At 46.6% G+C, this 17,532-nt stretch overlaps 1 protein-coding gene across 2 annotated transcripts in view; it reads right to left on the reverse strand.

Moving 5' to 3' along the window:
* LRRC8B (leucine rich repeat containing 8 VRAC subunit B) overlaps positions 1-1,421 on the reverse strand; it is a 38,879-nt gene extending 37,458 nt beyond the window's left edge. For both annotated transcript variants that reach the window (XM_034779298.1, XM_034779297.1), the window contains exon 1: positions 1,332-1,421. The gene's annotated coding sequence lies outside the window, so the exon portion shown is untranslated. The remainder of the gene's footprint in view (positions 1-1,331) is intronic.
* Positions 1,422-17,532: the final 16,111 nt, after the last annotated feature.

Consider the following 17,532-nt stretch of genomic DNA (forward strand, 5'->3'; position numbering starts at 1 on the left):
ATAGAGCAGTGGTTCTCAAACTTTTGTATTGGTGACCCCTTTCACATAGCAAGCCTCTGAGGGCGACCCCCTCCTTGTAAATTAAAAAACACATTTTAATATATTTAACACCATTATAAATGCTGGAGGAAAAGTGGGGTTTGGGGTGGAGGTTGACAGCTCAGAACCCCCTGAGGGGTCCCAACCCCCAGTTTGAGAACCCCTGCTATAGCATCAACTAGAAATTAACATTTTTGCTCTCATTTCAGAAACAGTTTCCATAATCAGGACAGTTTAAATGACACCCTTTTAAAGGTAGGTTAAGCTACAGGGCAGTCAATTTTGACAGTTTTATCACTGTAGTGTAATTTTAATTTTATTGTAGAACTCAAGTTCCCCATTTCTGTTCAGAAAACTGGATTAGCTTTGCTCTAGAGGGTGGAGGCACCACCACCTAATCAAGTTTCATTCTACCACTGCATTTTGATATTTCAACACCATGGCTCGGAATATAAAGAAAAGCTGTGTTTGATTTTAGATAGGAAAGCAGCAAGTGCAAGAAGCCAAGTTTCTTTGTTTTCTGTTGAACGGTTTCTTGGGAGGAAGCCCAGAGGTATTCATTCACAATACAAGCCTGAGCTGCTAATTTCAGATCTGATTTTTTCCTACTGATCGGATGTTTAGATCCAGACTTTGGGCCCCTCTCTTTTGAAGATCAGATACTAAGTTCACACCTGGATCTAGGGGTTTGCTCATCTCTGCTCATCAGTATTTTGGGGAGAGAAGAAAACAAGCTCTGAGGTAACCTAGACCACAGGGTCACCAGACAACACGCGAAGAAAACCGACTTATGTAAAGCAGAATAAAGCTTTAGGTCCCACCCATCCCACACACCTGCAGGCAAGGTTCACAAGAGGAACAGGTTTGTCCTCAGGCTAATTGCAGCTATGGGACATGCACACACGCTACGGGTCTTTGCTCGCCGAAGGATAATCCCCCGTTTTTGGGGGTGGGAGGGCACAGGTAGCCAGACCCACTGTCGCCCCCCCCCCCGGGGGGGCACAGCAATGTAACTAGGGCCGGACAGAGACACTGGCAGCAACTTGCGCGCCCCCGCCCCGCGCACGCCGGCGGCTGATCCCGGGAGCCCACCTCCTATGGGAGATGCCCGGGGGCACACAGCGGGCGGGGGCAGGCCGCTCCCCCAGCCTCCGGCACCGGGCGGGCAGCTCACCCCGGTGCTCCGGGCGGGCGGGCGGGCGGGCCGCCCCGGTGCTCCCGGCTCCCCCAGCCTCAGGCCGCCGCCCGTCAGGAGCAGCCAGGCGCTTGCTGCGGCCGCCGCCCCCGCTTACCTGGCCGGTCCGCGTCCCCCAGGGCCCAGCGCGCCGGGCGCTCAGCCTCCCCGCCGCACGCTCGCCCCGCGGGGGACCGGCTCCAACCGGCACCTCAGGCTCCGCCCGCCTCGCTGGTCACGTTACCGCCCCTCCGCCAATGGGGGCCTGGCTGGCGGAACCGCTGACCGGGGGGGGGCCTGGAGACAAAGGCGCAGAGCTTCGCCCACCCCCTGCCTCCTGCGAGAGCCGGGGGCCGCCCGCTGCGCCCGGGCCTGGCCGGCGAGACACGCCCCCAGCCCGCCGGGCGCCCCCAGGGGACCCGGCCCAGCCCGGGAGGGAGGCGGCTGGCGAGAGCCCAGGAGCTGCCTGGGGTCCCCGGGCAGGGTGGGAGCCCGAGTGCCCGGCGGAGCAAACCCTCCCTTGGACTCCTCTCTGCTGCAGCCGGGCTGGGCACATCACTGCGTCCCTGCCCGCGCCTCTGCCCCCCAGGCATCCGCAGCGCGGATCGCTAGGGTAGCACCCCAAAGCCCCAGCCAGGGTAAGGGCCCCAGGGCGCTGGCTGGGCACCCGACCAACACCTAGCACCAGAGACAGCGACTGCTCGCAAGAGCTGGAGAGCAAGATCCAGCGGCGGGGGGCGGGGGCGACGACGGACGATGTGAGAAACAGCTGTAAGTTCGCATTGTGGTCACAGAGTCCAAGCATGTGCTAGCCACAGCGGTGAAACACCACCTCCTTCACCCATGCGTGGCTGACATGGAGGCAGTGGCCTTCTTAGGACCTGGCCTTTGGACTCATATATAGTCGGAGAAGTTACAGGTGGACGGGACCCTTTAGGTCATCTAGTCTAGATGTTCCCAAATTGTGATTTTAGATTTACTAGTGTTCTGCAGAGCACTTACTGATTTCAAGTCCATAGACAGCTGGCTCTTCATTTCCAACTGCATTAAATGCTAATGCTAAACTGCATTAAAGAATTTAAAAATACATGCTTTACCCAGTATTCCTATTCTAGGTAAAGGAATGTTGCCACAGGAATATTGCGTGTTTATTAATGGGAGGGAAGCCGTCCAAACGGTAATGTTGCTATTAAATGTGGTCCATATCAAGACAACTCCTGATCCGGTCCAACTCCCCTCTGCAGGAGCTAGAGCAGGATTATCCCCTATAATATATTCCTTGCAGAGGACAACATTTTTTGCCATGGGTAACTTTTTTCTAATGCTTAGGATTGCTATCTTTCTTGCTGTGTTCTGTGGGGAAAATATCTTTGCATTACAAAGATGTGATGATGCATTGATCTGTTCTTATGTATTTCCTGTGAAGTACCTGGCACATTTGTGCATTCGAAATAATAATAATGTTGCCATTCTGGAGTGTTACAATGGAGTTGTACTCAAAGTACATTTAACATCTTTACATTTCCTGCAAGCATAAGTGACCCATCAAAATCAAAGCTGGTGGCAGCAATCCTATGAGCTACTGCAGCAAGGATTTTCCTTTGTATCCATGCTTTCTGAGTCACAGTAATATGATCTCTCTGTCTGTGTGGATAGCTCTTCCATGCCAATTCAAATTCTAATGGGAACCCTAGAATAAAATTAAAAGGTTCACTAATATGAACAATTCTTTAAATATATATCCACATATTTATTTGAATTTCCATCTTCACTTCCTCTTTCTATAACTGACAGTATAAACTTTCCTTTCAAACATGATTGCAAAGAGCAGCTTCCCCTCTGCCTCTGTCCATTAAAGACTGAAATTAGTTTTTTTTATTCCTACTTAGATTTCTGCATCTAGCTCTTCTAATCTGGGACAGGAATGCTCCTGCCTCCTAGTGACTCAGACAGACAGCCCAATCTGTTGGCAGAATTTTTATGCCCAGCTTTCACTCTTAGCAGCTCTTTAACAGAGATTCATTTGAAACTAAATTTACAATACAATATTACTCTTTATACCCATTCCACTATAAAAAGCCATTTATCCAACAATCAGGTTGGCTTCCAAAAAAGTGGATCAAATGTTTTTTTCAGAAAAGCACCAAACTTTCCTTTTCTGTTCAGAACACGAGAGAACGGCATAAATCAAATGGCACAAACTCTAGATTTTGTGAAAATGAGTACATGCAAATCCTAAAAAGATAATTTTGTTTTTAGTTCCAACTAAAACAGTTATTTATAAAAATACACACTCCCTTGCAACCCAAACATCACAGCACTGAGATCCTGAAAATAAAATAGACTCAAAACAAAAGTGAAACTGACTTCATTGTCCAAGCTGAGAGAAATACAAACTGTAAACAAACATCATAAACAATGAAATGCAAATTTCTTCTTTAATTATTATTTTTAATAATCTAAAATGTTATTAGTAACCTAGGGAAGGAAATGTTTACAAAGTTACTGTTGTTTTAAATCCATAGTATCCCTTTAACCTGCAGGGTATGGACTCTGATTAGCATTACTCTAAATCATTTAAGTGATTACTGTCATGTCAACAAAGAAGATTGAATGGAATTGTCTCCAGTTACTGAATTCAGAATTCTTCTTAATTCCTGGCAAGCACTAGATAGCTGGCTGGCAAATTTCTCCTTTAAAAAACAATTGCCATTTGGCTCATGACATTCCTATCTCCTCTGCTGATTGCATCTTGATTTCCATCAGAAAGATAAATCCTCTGCTGTGTCTGTGCTTTCCTGATACATGATTTAATCTATTCAGTTGTAAGAGAACTATTGTCCCTCGTGTAAACAAAATAAAATATCTCCTTATCATATAATTTTTAATTCTGCTAAATGTTAAAGCATGAGCTATATCCAGGATCTGCCACATTGTCTCATTGTCAGCAACAGGATTAGAGCCCAAAGAACATGAGTTAATATCCTGTTAAATTTCAAAACTAGGAATAGTTATGACAAACATTCTGTTGCGCTAAAAATTAAAGGAAATGTATCAGATTAAATCATAAAACTGAATCTGATACCTCAAAAGCTGCATAACAGCCACATTAACAACTCATAGGAGCCAACCTGCTAGATTTAGCAGTTATCTGTTCTATTACTGACTTAACAGAAGGAAAAGCATAGGAGGATCACTCAACGCATCAATTGCACCTTGGAAAAGTCAAACGGATGAAGATTAACGGTGTCCAAAGAGAATAATTTGTTAGCCACCCACTGAAAGAATCAACATGTCTTCATTTGTGCACCTATAGTCTTACATTTAACAGGCCATATTCATTGTGTTCATATAACTTCATGTTGCAATGGTGTTACACTAGAAATGAATTTCTCCCAACCTTCCTAGTGTAGCACTGCCTCAATAAAAGTTCTCCACACTACATAATATGCATTGGAGATAGCTGGCTACAACATGATAATCCGAAGTGTTTAAGAGTTCACTTCTCATAAGCCATGCCATCAGACAAAGCTTTTCTAGATTGGTGTTTGGACACTATGAAAGTAGTTACAAATCTGCCTGAATTCTGGTAAGCAACATCAATTTTTTTTTCGCGGGCCACTTGAAAATTGCTGAAGGTCTTGGCGGACCACTTAATGATCTTTCCAAATATTGTTTGTACCGTTAGCTAACTATTGTAAAGCGCTTTTGATAAAAGTGCTATATAAAAAAAACCTTACTAATAATTAATGTTTTTGTTCTACAAATAAAAGCACACAACTTATTTTAAAATTAGTAGTCTTACCTTTCTAATGCGATGGATGTGCCCTCTCTCCCCCGCTGTGGCAGCCCCCGAACTGGGGCTGGGAAAGAGGGGGGTCCTCCCCCTGCAGCAGCCACCGAGCTGGGGCTGGAAAGGAGGCGGGCATCTCCCCCACCACAGCAGTCACAGAACTGAGGCTGGAAAGAAGTCCTGCATGGCCCAAATTCCCTCCACCCCTTCTTCTCACCCCACTGCCCCCTCCCACCTACCCTCTATTCCCCCCAAGGCCACCACCTCACCTTACATGTGCATCTTCTCCAGGGTCCAGGCACCTCCACTAATTAGGTGGGTGGTCCTTCATTCTCTTGTGTGCGGCCACCCAGGCATGCACCTTAGAGGGAACTATCCACGGACCACCTGACTGGAGCTCATGGACCACTGGTGGTTCACGGACCAGTTTGAGAACCTCTGTTTTGGAGAAAAGCCATCCACTGCTCAGGTTGCTGGTTCTCTGAACCTACTGCAAACTGTTGCTAACTGAGCTTTCTTCACAGTGCCAGAGAGATCAATATGTGGCTCCCCATTCCAGTGCTGGATAAAGACCAAGCAACTCAGGAGGACCTACATTTAAACTGGGGATGAACGGGGGAAAAAAATCCAGCAGTAGACATGTGACCTGTTCCTTTTGTGAGGAACTGGACAGGATTTTGCACAATTACACACCATCTAACCCAGAAATGTTGTGGATGCTGCTGCCCACTCCTCCCCCCGCCCCGAGGACAACCAGCAAGAATTACTAGATGATGGAAAGACCAATGAGGAGCTGTCCCATGACAACCAGATTCTCTTTGGGACTCAGGACCCGGATTGCAGCCAGGTTTGGGACTGAGAACCCAGATGCTAGCCAGGTTTGGGACTCAGGATCTGGATGCCAGCCAGGTTGAAAGAGAACCCGATACCTGCCATGCTAGCTTCTGTTCCGGGTGACGCAGCCATTTTAGGCGTAAGATCCTGAGTCTCCAGCCCCCACCTCCCTCCCTCCTATGGCCCACGCTGTCTGTTCAGTCCCTCTAGGGACCCAGGGTGGCTGCCCTCCGAACCTGAGGGTAAAGGGCCGCTCTCTCAGCCTGAGAGGCCGGGGCCAGGCCAAGCTCACTCCAACCCCCGGAAGGGGAAGGGTGGAACGGGAAGTATAAAGGGCGGGGCCCTTAGCTCAGGCAGGGAGGGAGACGCAGAGGCTGCTCCCTTCAGACCCTGCTGCCATGCCAGGGGAGGCCCTGGACCAGTGGAAACCTCACCTGGAGGAAGGACTGGAGCTGCCAGGACTGCCCGCTGCCGAGTACCCCGAGGGACTGGAGGAGCCGGAGGGGGAGCTGGAGCTACCAGCAACCGAGGAGCTGGAGGAGCCTGAGCCAGAGGGGGAGCTGGAGCTGTCAACCGCTAACTACCCCAACGAACTGGCGGGACCAGAGGGATTCGGACGAGCAATCAGGTAGGAAGTAGCCCAGGGACAGAACTGCACCGCGGTGAGTCTATATAGTGGAAAGACCCCACGGACTCAGTGGCGGGACCCTCGTCCTGACACTGTCAGGGCCCTGGGCTGGAACGCAGTGGTGTAGGGTGGGCCTGCGTTCCCCTACCTGGCCAACCCACGTCGGGACCATAACCCCAACAGCGCTCCCCTGCCTGAGGGGCACGCTACTGACCTTTGACGGCACTCCCCCTGCCTGAAGGGCGCGCTACTGACCTTTGCCGGTGCTCCCGCTGCCTGAGGGGCGCGCTACGGACCTTTGCCGGTGCTCCCGCTGCCTGAGGGGCACGCTACGGACCTTTGCCGGCGCTCCCGCTGCCTGAGGGGCACGCTATGGACCTTTGCTGGCGCTCCCCTGCCTGAGGGGCGCGTTCCAGACACTGGCTAGCGCTCTTCCCGCCGCTAATTCCCCAGTGGCAGAGGCGTAACTCAGGCCGGCCAGTGACGTTGTAGCTCTCCACTGGCCCCTAGCGGGTCGGTGGACCGACCGACACCGATCACAGTCCCCAGTACACATTTCCAAGATGGCAGCTCCCCTGCCCCGGCAATTGGCCTCTGTCACATGCTAAAGACCTGACCATCAACCATTTTCAGGACCACACAACAAAGGACACATGTTCATCTACCTATTTTCCTTTCCCCTCTCCTGCCCAGTGAAACCCCTTCTCAACTGCCATTTGCCATCTCTAAATGGCAGCTGGTAACATGGTGCAGCCGCGGCCTCTACCCTGTTGCTCGGCATCTGCTTTGTGGCACAGCCCTCCAGCTGTGTCACCATCCGGTTTCCCCCACTTCCAGGGGACTCCTCCAACAAGAGCCCAGACACTCCTCGCAGCAGCTTGGCAGTCCACAGCCAGGCCACTCCTTCAGCAGCTAGTGGGGGGGTGGGGGGACAGGCCCACCCACTACTCTGGGCCCTGGCCCAGGGACTCTGCAAACAGCAGCTTCCTGCTGCCTCTTCCGTCCAGATCACTGTCTCTATTTCCTCGACCACTTCCCCACAGCCTCAGTTCCTTCTGCTCCTGCCTCTGGCTCCAGCTCCTTTGCCTTCTTCCCAGGGCCTCGAGCCTGTAAGTCCTGGCAGCCTGTCAGGAGCTCTCCCTAGCTCCCGGGACCCTGCTAGCACCTGCTCTTCCCCAGGGGCTGGTCTCTCTGTAGCCCTCTGGGAAGCCAGTCTTCTCCCTAGGGTTCCCTGCAGCAGACTAACTCACCCCCTCACATACACATATGGACATTGTATGAACATAAAGATACAAAAATGATTGCTCCCTGCTCAGGTATAAATGCCTATAACACACATTCTTACAGGAAAAGAACTGACAATTATTGCAGAACCTATCTATTTTTCTCTACACTTTCTCCATGTCTGCAGGGAGAAAAAGAAAAATCTAGGTCTGATGACATGATGCTCTTTGCTGCAACCACTGTTGCAATGCAATGAATGTGGGAGTCTCTAAAACAGTTAGTGAGGCATATGGATGTAGCAAGGGGGCGTGGCCTCCCTCCCACATGAACAGGGAGACTCCTTCACCCACCCCCTGATGGACGGAGCCAGGGCATCCACACCCCAATAATCTTCTGAGCATTACCAAGCTTTATAACCCCGGGTGACAGTACCTCTTCCATTGTGTGACACAGCTGCATGAAAATGGCCCAGCAGTTGATCTCCCCATGCCAAACTGGTTGACTATGGACCAGTAGCATTTGAGGATGGCCAGCTTCCAGATGGCAGTGGTGACCCACTTCTCCATGGATATAGGGCATTGCATGTTGGTACCCTTCCACTGCAGCTCCAGGGCTAGCTCAGCACATCTCTCAAATAAGGTTGCTTTCCCCATCTTGAAATTCTCGGTCATCCTAGGTCTGCAGAAGAATCCTTTCCCACCAATCCACACTGGTTTTGCAAGCCCAGAAATGGCACTACATGTTGGGAAGCTGCTCTATGAACCAATCCTCTAGCATCAACTGCTTTGTGTCCCTCTCTTTTTCATTGTCCTCATCCCACTTTCTCTGCTGCTGAATCTACTGATGCTGGAGGAGCTGTTGCCACATCATCTGCTGAGTGGTGCAGTGGGCGAAGATCAAAGCTGAAAATTTGAGTGCTGAAATACAGCCCAAGTAGCCTTTTCCTATTTGCAGTTGCCACATAGTGGTATGGAGCACTGTTGGGTCCATGCTGGCCAACAACAGCAATTCAAAAAGGGTGCTAGCCCACCCAGAAAGGAAACATGGGCAAAGAAAGTGGGATTTTTTTAAAATTTTGAACCCGCCTGGCTTCTGCTTTGCATCCTACAATTCACAGGGAAAAAAATAAATCCTAGGATGCAGGCTGAGATACTGTCTGAGAACACCACATGCTTGGCAGGCAGTAAAGCTACCACTGTGTGTATACAGGATGCAAATTGAAAGATGGAACAGGTGTTTCATTTGCATGCTGTTGGTGTGGCTTGCATACTGTGTGTTACCTTATGTGTACCCCCCCCACACACACACACACCATAAACAAGCCCTGAGCCAATCCTCTTGAATGAAGAATTTGCCTGATAGATAACTTCTTCCGATGATCACCATGTGCATCTCTGACAAAGCTATGGTAGCAATGTTTTTTCTGGCCTGGTTTCTGCTTCTCCCCATCCCATTTTCTGACCCAGAAGACAACAGCTGCATGGTCTGGCTGAAACAATATAGAATCAGCTGATCATCCTGAGAGGCCCATGGAGCCCTTCTGACAACTGTAATCTAAAAATACCACTGATATTTCTACTAGGGCCACTGGCTCTGATTTGAAGCATCTTGAAATGTGGCACCTCAACACTATAGGTTCACAAATACTTTACTTACAATCCTTTGGGCTTTCCCAATTGGTATAGTCCCAATTGGAAATCTGATACTAAGTTTCTGTGTCTCCTTTTGTAATTCCTGAAATTGCATATCACATAGATTCTGATTTAAACCTATCTTGAAAGGATATTTTAGAGCAACACTGACCTCTACTGGATATATAGGAACTTACAACTGAATCCACATGTGGATGGACCTGCCAAAATGTTGTGGCACTATATAGGCAAATAAGTCATTCTGCCAATAGCTTTTAGAACAGCATCAAGCTTGCATAAGGATTCTTAATTAGTTCATCTAAGGATTGTGGCAAGCAGAAAAGTTTTATCCAGCATCCGTTGCTTGGGAAGATCAGTGTAGTCTCTGCTTGCATGACGACAATTCCAGAGCCTTGGATATTACAGACTAAAATCAAATAGTCAAGATTCTCACCACTGAATTGGCTAATCTGCACGGTTTCAAATTCTGAGACTCCAAAGCCTAGTCATATTAATCCTGTGCCTTAATTCCAGTCATTTGGAAAAGAAGAGACCAGAGCAGCCCTGGTAATATGGAAGGAGCCACTATTAGGCATATGGGGCCAGGATGATCAGCTGTTGCTTTGTTAGTTGCAATGCAATGAGAAATGTAAGGCTTGTCTACAGAAGGATAGCCAAGAAAATTAATGTGAACTAACTAAGGCCTGGTTTACACTAGAAAGTTAAGTCATCTTAACTACATAGCTCAGGGGTGTGAAAAATCCACCAAGTGGCACAGTTAAGCTGCCCTAACCCCCCCCCCCCCACTGTATACTGTACTAGGCTTAGTCTACACTAAAGAGTTAGGTCGACGTAAGGCAGTTTACGGCAACCTAATTATGTCAGAGTACACGTTACAGCTTTGCTCCTGATGATGTAAGTGCCCTACAACACCAACATAATAACTCCACCTTATGTCGGTGTAGTTAGGGCGATGCAATGTCCGTGTAGACACTGCAAGTTATTTACATCATCTGTTGGCTTTCATTCTTGTCAATTTCACAGCTCCAGCAGGGAGCTGAGAGCCCAAGGGAATGGGGATCTTGTGGGTGGGGGGTGGAGCCAGCTCCCAGTAGGGAGCTGCGTGTGAAGCTGAGAGCCTCTTAGGTCGGAGAAAGCACTCCTGGTAAGGACACGTACCACAATTACTGGGATGGATGTAAGTCGACCTAACATAGGTCAACTTAAGTTTGTAGTGTAAACATGCCCCTACGTCAATGGAAGAATTCTTCCATCAACCTAGTTACCATCTCTCAGGGAGGTGGATTACTTACATTGACAGGAAGACCCCCCCTGTCAGCATTGGTAGTATCTACACTGAAGCACTACAGCAGTGTAACTGCAGCAGTGGTGCTGTGCCACAGTAGCATTTCAAGAGTAGATAAGACCTAAAGGTCTGAATTTGAAGTGGATTAATTAAACCACATTAAATCCCTGTGTGAACTGTTATTCAGAATTAAAGTGGCCTTAATTTGGTTTATCTTAATTCACTTTGGAAGTGAACCATGGGGCATGAACAGAAAGACAGCCCAAATTTAGGACATCCTGCATTATGCAGGGCTTTTGAGAGATATGTATTTTCCTTTTCCTCTTTCACTCTGTGTTGTTTCCCATTTTCTGTGACTGTTTGTGACGAAGTGAATGCAAACAAGATAGAGATAGCAGCACGACAGCATCGGTTTTTGCCCTATTAAAGGGCAGAGGCCCTGAAAAATATAAACGACTCTATAGCATACATGGTACTTGGTAAGGACACCTCTATGCATCTGTTGTCTGATGGTGCTTTTTATGGATGTAGTCTATATCAATTTTTAATTCCTCTTTAGTGACAAGTGGAACCATATGATAGATGAAGCATGAAGTTAAGTCAGTGTTTAAAACTGTCTTCAATCTGGCAAGGTGGGTGAGATAATATCTTGGACCACTTCATGCTTGTTTCTCTCATTAACATAAGTTGGTCCAATTAAAGATATTACCTCACCCATCTTGATTCTCTAATATCCTGGGACTGATATGACTACAACTACATTGCATCCAACCCTGATAAGCATGGGATTTCCTATGTAGGATGCATATATTGGGCACCATGGCAGAAGGTTACATTCCCCTAAAAGAGATTAAACACTGTTTATGCAGTTTGTGACTCATAAAGTAGCTAAAAACAATGGTACAGTATATTTAATAACTGGGTCCTATATTTCCTGCCTGGCCATCTGTTCCATCCTGCTGGTAATAACCAGAGTATTTGTCATTTTAAATGACTTTTTGACAGAAACTGTCACATCCAGATGCATCTTCCTGTATTCAAATCACACTCCTGTTAGAGTAGTGTGTTGTGGCCATCAAAGCTCTTAGTCAGAGGTTGCAATTACATACTAATCCAGAAAGACAGTGAGAGAGAGAGAGAGAGAGAGAGTGTGTGTGTGTGTGTGTGTGTGGGGGGGGGTTAATCTGCAAGATGAGTAGATAAGAGGATTGTACCATGACTCAAACTGCCCTTTAGGTGGAGGAATATACTGATTTGGGCCCCATTTCAGTGAAGTATATATTTAAATCCCATTTAAATTAATGGGACTTAAGCATGTAATTAAGTACTTTGCTGGAGAGGATACATGTAAGCATATGCTTAAGTTCTTTGCTGAATCAAGGCTGTGGCTGGGTTTCAAACCAGCTATATTTACACACTTCAGCAAGCATTAGTCTCACTCTGGTTCAACAGTAAAAAGTGCCAGCTCCATCAAAAACATGGATGTAACTTTAATTTTGGCTTAATTGTTCCTTTGTTACCTTTTGCTTTGATGTCCTAAATGTACTGTCCTCCAAAGAATGTGACTTCCATGCAGCATCTTGAAGGGGGCTTTTTAGAAATATTCTTTACAACTCAGTGGTTTAAAAATAATTACTTGAATCCTCCCAACTGATCATTATGTCAGAAAGAGGATTACTACTTCAAAGGTGTGTGTGTGCGGGAGGGAGTGAAGGGAGAGGGGGGAATGATAGAAGAAGCAACAGGTACTGATATACTTTCAAAATAATACACAAAGCATGTCAATACAATAATAATTAGAGCTTGTCCCAAAGTGCAATGTTTGGGTCTATCCCTGTCTCTAATAATAATACAATACAATATTATTTGTATAGCATCTTTGATATAAACTATTTTACTAGTTAAAGCAAAACACTTTGAATTACATAACAGTTATAAAGTTAAAATAATAAATAACAGAGGGAAAGAGAAATTAAAGATGTATAAGCAAGGAAGAAGACAGATGAAGAGAGGTGCAGATGCTGCAACAACTTGGCTTTTTTGCCAAGTGTGGTGTGATTGTGTGTAGAGCCCTGCAAATCTGCAGATATCCACTTTATGAGCTTGGTGGAGTTTAGAAAACTGACACTTGAGGGTATACTAAAAAAAAAAAAAAAGAAGCTGGACTAGACAAGGCAGGAAGAGATGAAGGCCTGGATGAGGATTTCAGCAGACTTAGACCTGAGGCAGTGGAATACATGAGCCATATTTTAGGGAGGTGATGGCACCTCCCTAAAATATTACACATGAGATGTGGGGGTTGAAAGGAAATTCAGCAATGCTGATGCCACAGTTACAGTCTGAATTAGGGAAGGAGAGAATGAATGAACTATAAAAGGATACTCGTCTTTCCCATTAAAATCATGATAATCTTTGAGACAGTTAGGATCTGGATCATGAAGCTTACTTAGTCAAGACAGATAAAGAAGTGGAATAGAAAGAAGACACTGAAGTTGTCAAAAGACTGAGTAAAAGTGGTACCTATCATTAAGAGGTGGAGTAGCTGACAGCTGCACTAAGGTCAAGGTGGATGAAAGAAGAAAGAAAGAAGTTAACTACATAGAGGAGAGTAGTTTCCATGCTGTGGCCAGAGGAAAACCCACATTGACAACACTTAAGGATCTTGTGTGGAGAGATGGTGAGAAAGATAAGAAATAAAGATATTTTGAAGGAGTGTACGGAGAAAGGGAAGGTTTGAAATAGAGCAGCAGCCAGCAATTGGAAAGTCAGGCGCAAGGAAGTGTTCTGAGTAATGAGAGGAAAAGGAAATACAAACAGATATGGTATATTGTAGAATAAGCACTGCAGTGCTTTTTCTAAACAGAATGTTTTCCACAGTCATCAGCTGTTCTTTAAATGCTGGTGAAGGATGAGCAGGGCCGGATTAACTTTTTGTGGGCCCAGCGCTAAACATATTTATGGCCCCCCCGGGGAATGATTGTAAAAGGGGCCGGGGGCAAACGCACAGTGGGGTGGGAGCTAGGGTTGGTCCCCGGAGCAAGGGAGGGGCTAGGGGAAAATTGCAAGCGCAGCAGGGCTGGGGAGGGGGTAAACAGGATCCCGCCCCCCCGCCCACATAGAGCGGGTACCTACCTGGTTCTAGCCCATTCTCTTCATCTCTCTCTGCACTGAGCTGCCCCTCCTCCCGCAGCAGTAGGACAGGTTCTCTTGCAGCCCTCTGGGATGGGTGTTGGGAGTGGGAGGAGCGGAGGCTAATGTGATGACTCCTATAACCAGACTTTTAGTTTCCAGTCAGCACTGCTAACTGGACACTCAGGTTCCGTTTTCTACTGGTGTTTCCAGTCTAAAACTGCATACCTGGCAACAGGGCTGCCAGAAAAGCCTTGGGGGCGGGGGAGGGAAGCAAGGGAGCAGAGAGGAACTAGTGGGCAGGGCCAGGTCTGCTGTACTGCCCAGGTAGGTTGGAGACTGTGGGGATCAGTCAACACAGTATCCCCAGCCCAGGTGATGTGACAGCCAGTGCTGGATTTAGAGATAGTGCCCCCCTCCCCCCCTCCGTGCGCAGCTTCATTTTTGGGGCCCCTCCTTGGGACCCAGCCAAGAAAAAGAACATTCTCTCTTATCTCCCCCTTCTCCCGTTTTCCATTCTTTTTTTCTTCATTCTCCTCCTATAAGTAATAGCAAGTAAATGAAAATAAAGTGAAGTACATTGATTGTTTTTGTAGTCTAACTTATTTTTTCACAGAACACTTGAAAATCGCAGAGGGTCTCGACGGACCACTTAATGATCTTTCCAAATATTGTTTGTACCGTTAGCTAACGATTGTAAAGCGCTTTGGATAAGAGCGCTTTATAAAAAAAATGTAAATAAACATTGAGGTGAGGGGTCTGGCCAGGAGCTAGGGTGAGGGAGGGGGCTCAGGGTTGGGGCAGGAGGTTGGGGTGTGGAGCGCTTACCTGGGGCAGCTCCTGTTTGGTGTGAGGGGTTGAGGTGGGAATGGGAGGGGGTGCAGAAGCTCCCGTTTGGTGCTCAAGGTGGGGATGTGGGGGGGTGCAGGAGTCAGGGCAGGGAGCTGGGGAGGTGTGAGAAGGTGCAGGGATCAGGGCAGGGGGCTGGGGGTATGTGAGGGGGTACAGGGGTCAGGGCAGAGGGCTGGGGGTGTGGACTGGGGTCGTGGGGGTGCTCATGGCAGGGGGCTGGAGGGGGGAATGCCCCGATTCCAGCCTCTTCCCCAAGGCCCTGCCCCCGCCTCTTCTCCTCCACAGAGCGAGCGTGCTGAGGCGCCACTCTTCCCCCTCCCACCTGCCAGCAAACAGCTGATCGGTGGCAGGGAGGGGCAGGAACGTAACATGCTGGGGGAAGAGGTGTGGGAGGGGGGAGATTGGCTGCTGGCGGACAGAGCCCCAGGAGCCGGCAGCACCAAGCTTCTGCCCCCGCAGGAGAGAGCGGGGAGCGGAGAAGAGCGGGCCAGGCTGGGGCCCCCTTGGACTGTGGGCCCAGCGCCATGGCGCCACTGTTCGGTACTGAGGATGAGGATTACACTCCACTACTCCAAGGCTTTTCATCTGGTGATGCCAGCACACTATTGTCATTTGCTAACACTGGTGTCTTTGTCAAAGATTTACCAAGACAACTTCTAACGCAGCCTCTAACCAAGCTAGGCTCAGAAAGGGGAATTTTCCTTCTCTTAGTAACTTTCAACACAAAACAAATATTTGTTGACTATGGCAGCCCTGCAGGTCCAGAAGGCTGCACATGACACTTTAGAAGAGCTTGATCATTACAACTATGACTCTACAAAATTGCAGTTTAAATCCTAACACTTTATCTGCAAATATTTGGAACAATTTTCTAGTGTACAAGAAAGGAAAATATACTTTAATGCATTCTTATTGAGATCCAGGCTTTTCATTTGGGCTCATCTCTTTCTTTCCCTTACCCTTTCTTGCTATTTGCATTTAACTCAACTTGGACATAGAAAATAGCTTTCTTGCCCTCAATTTTGTTTGGTTAGTTTCAGTTCCTGGTTCTTAAGAACTAGCCATAAGACTATAATGTTTAAGCTACAAACACTGCAAGTAAGTTGCTTACACCCAAACTAAAAATTGTATTTTTAAAGAATAATTTCCTTAAAACCTTTAGGTTTTGTAAAACCCTTTACAAAATAAAATACAAAATACAAAAATAAAATATTGGGCCCAAGCTAGATGATGCTCCTTTGGCAGATAGCCAAAGTTGTAATCTAAATTCTAACAAAAACTTTAACTATCTAGCAAAAAGAGGCAATTACAATCTTATATAATATACTGTATTTACAAAAGGTTATAAACCCATATCTAGCTATAGGTTGAATCCAGATTAAGAAACTTCAGTGTCCAATATAAGACTGTAGGATACTTAGTAATACAAAATCTTGACTTATCTGACTCCTATAATATAATTTATAATGTAGTATAATATTCTAGATTTTATTTAAATGTTTCATATACTGTGGTTGTATTTATTTTTAATTAGGAAGAGGACTAAACAAATTTGTTTAAGAAATTGCCCCTTAAATGGCCTCCCTCACTCAGTGAATGTCATTTACTGACAAAAATAACATTAATAAAACTCCTTAAGAAACACATCTACAGTACTTAGCATCAACACTTCAGTGTTTTCAAATTGATGCACCTTCCAGCATGCATATGCCTTTATCCTTCACAAAAAGTGCTAAAAAAACTACCAGTGTGGCCTCCCAGCTCATCAGCTCTTAGGCTTCATTTCAATAAGCTATGTCAAATATCACAGAATTATAGAATCATAGGACTGGAAGGGACCTTGAGAGGTCATCTAGTCCAGTCCCCTGCACTCATAGCAGATCAAGCATTATCTAGACCATCCCTGACAGGTATTTGTCTAACCTGATCTTAAAAATCTCCAATAATAGAGATTCCACAACCTCCCTAGGTAAGTTATTCCAGTGCTTAACTACCCTGACAGTTAGGAAGTTTTTCCTAATGTTCATCCTAAACCGCCCTTGCTGCAATTTAAGCCCATTGCTTCATCTCCCGTCCTCAGAGGTTAAGGAGAACAATTTTTCTTCCTCCTCCTTATAACAACCTTTTATATACTTGAAAACTGTTATCATGTCCCCTCTCAGTCTTCTCTTCTCCAGATTAACCAACTCCAATTTTTTCAATCTTCTCTCATAGGTCATGTTTTCTAGACCTTTAATCATTTTTGTTGCTCTGCTCTGGACTTTCTCCAATTTGTCCACTTCTTTCCTGAAATATCACACCCAGGACTGGACACAATACTCCAGTTGAGGCCTAATCAGCGCAGAGGAGAGCGGAAGAATTACTTCTTGTGTCTTGCTTACAACACTCCTACTAATACATCCCGGAACGATGTTCACTTTTTTTGCAACAGTGTTACCCTGTTGACTCACAGTTAGCTTGTGATCCACTATGACCCCCAGATCCCTTTCCACAGTACTCCTTCCGAGGCAGTCATTTCCCATTCTGTATGTGTGCAGCTGATTGTTCCTTCCTAAGTGGAGTACTTTGCATTTGTCCTTATTGAATTTCATCCTATTTACTTCAGACCATTTCTCCAGTTTGTCCAGATCATTTTGAATTTTAGTCCTATCCTCCAAAGCACTTTCAACCCCTCCCAGCTTGGTATCATCCGCAAACTTTATAGTACTCTCTATGCCATTATCTAAATCATTGATGAAGATATTGAACAGAACCAGACCCAGAACCGATCCCTACAGGACCCACTCGTTATGTCCTTCCAGCTTGACTGTGACCCACTCATAACTACTCTCTGGGAACAGTTTTCCAACCAGTTATGCAGCCACCTTACAGTAGCTCCATTTGGTTGTTTTTCCCTATGCAGTAGGACTTCAGATTTCTGAC

The sequence above is a fragment of the Trachemys scripta genome, chromosome 8 (assembly GCF_013100865.1).
Source record: "Trachemys scripta elegans isolate TJP31775 chromosome 8, CAS_Tse_1.0, whole genome shotgun sequence".
NCBI classification, from domain to species: domain Eukaryota; kingdom Metazoa; phylum Chordata; order Testudines; family Emydidae; genus Trachemys; species Trachemys scripta.